This window comes from Mus caroli, chromosome 2 (genome assembly GCF_900094665.2).
Source record: "Mus caroli chromosome 2, CAROLI_EIJ_v1.1, whole genome shotgun sequence".
Lineage (NCBI taxonomy): Eukaryota > Metazoa > Chordata > Mammalia > Rodentia > Muridae > Mus > Mus caroli.
The window spans coordinates 146,858,246-146,859,804 of NC_034571.1; the positions used below are offsets into that span (position 1 = coordinate 146,858,246).

Here is a 1,559-nt window from a genome sequence, read left to right on the forward strand (position 1 = left end):
CTGTCCCTGAAAGAAGCAATTTCTGAATTTTTAACAAAAAAGATTTGATTTTTGTTTAAATGTGTGTGTGTATGTGTGGGGTGTGTGTGTGTGTGTGTGTGTGTGTGTGTGTGTGTGTGTGTGTGTGTGTGTGAGAGAGAGAGTAAGCATTTGTGAACTTGAGTGCAGTACCTGCAGGTACCAGAAGAGGGTGTCAGATCCCCTGGAGCTGGAGCTACAGACACTGAGCCATTTGCTCTGGTCATGGGACATGAACTCCTGTCTGCTTAAAGAGCACTATATGCTTTTAACCATTAAGCCATCTTTCCAGCACCATATTTTAATAGTTTAATCACCCTTTAATGGCAATCTCTTCCCCCCCCCCCCCAGGGGAGAGCGCGAACGCAGTCCCCCACTACCACAAATTATGCAGTCAAGTTTCCTGCATGTGGAGAAATCGCAGGGGTCAGCACATCCGGAGTGCAATGGATAAGCTTCGCCCTGGGAAAACCACTTTCGTGATCATGGTATCTCCCCTGCCAGGTAAATATGACAATCTCTCTTTTTTTTTTTTAATAAGACTTAATAAAATAGTCCTTTTTCTTTCTTTTTTTTTTTTTTTTTTTTTTTGGTTTTTCGAGACAGGGTTTCTCTGTGTAGCCCTGGCTGTCCTGGAACTCACTTTGTAGACCAAGCTGGCCTCGAACTCAGAAATCCGCCTGCCTCTGCCTCCCGAGTGCTGGGATTAAAGGCCTGCGCCACCACGCCCAGCTCCTAATAATACAGGGTAAGTTCACCTACATCCTGAAAGTTACTGATTATATAGAACACATCTCTTATAATTCCCAATATGAAAAAAAAATTAGTATAAACATACTTGACAAACATATCTAATATTTTATATGTACCATAGCCTTAATTTAAAAATCTCGTGTCTATTGATTTTATATATATATTGATTTCATATATATATATTGATGCAGGGTATCTCTGTGTAGCCCTGGCTGTCCTGGAACTCACTCTGTAGACCAGGCTGGCCTTGAACTCAGAAATCTGTCTGCTTCTGCCTTCCAAGTGCTGGAATTAAAGGCATGTTCCACCACTGCCTGGCTTATTGATAAATTTTATTGCTATATTATTTTCAGAGAGTAGTCACAGAAAACAGAACCATAGGAATAATCTAGTAAAATTAATTTAATATCCTCTAGAAGAATTTAATTTAAAATATATCCTCTCATTTCCTGTTTTATTTGACTACTTACAAATAAAAACTAATTTCTAGAATCTGTTTTGCAAGAAAATTCTAATCACAATCTATGTAGTCGATGCAGAATCTATAACCAATAGGCTGCATGCAATGATTCACGTCATAATTCCAGCACTTGGGAGGTAGAATTTACGTCCATCCTCAGATACACAAGGCGTCAAAGGATAGCTCGGACTACATAAGGCCCTGCCTCAGCGCAACAACAGCAGCAAACAAACTAAATAACAAAACCTTTCCGTATGAAAATTCTGAGGAATGCTATTTTATTGACGCAAACTGAACTTCCAGTCAAGTGTGATAGATATTTATTGTC

General features: G+C 39.5%; 1 non-coding gene across 1 annotated transcript; it reads right to left on the bottom strand.

The window, feature by feature from the left end:
• Positions 1-366: 366 nt before the first annotated feature.
• LOC115030518 lies at positions 367-530 on the bottom strand. Its single transcript, XR_003836109.1, has one exon. It is a non-coding gene; the product is annotated as a U1 spliceosomal RNA (small nuclear RNA).
• Positions 531-1,559: the final 1,029 nt, after the last annotated feature.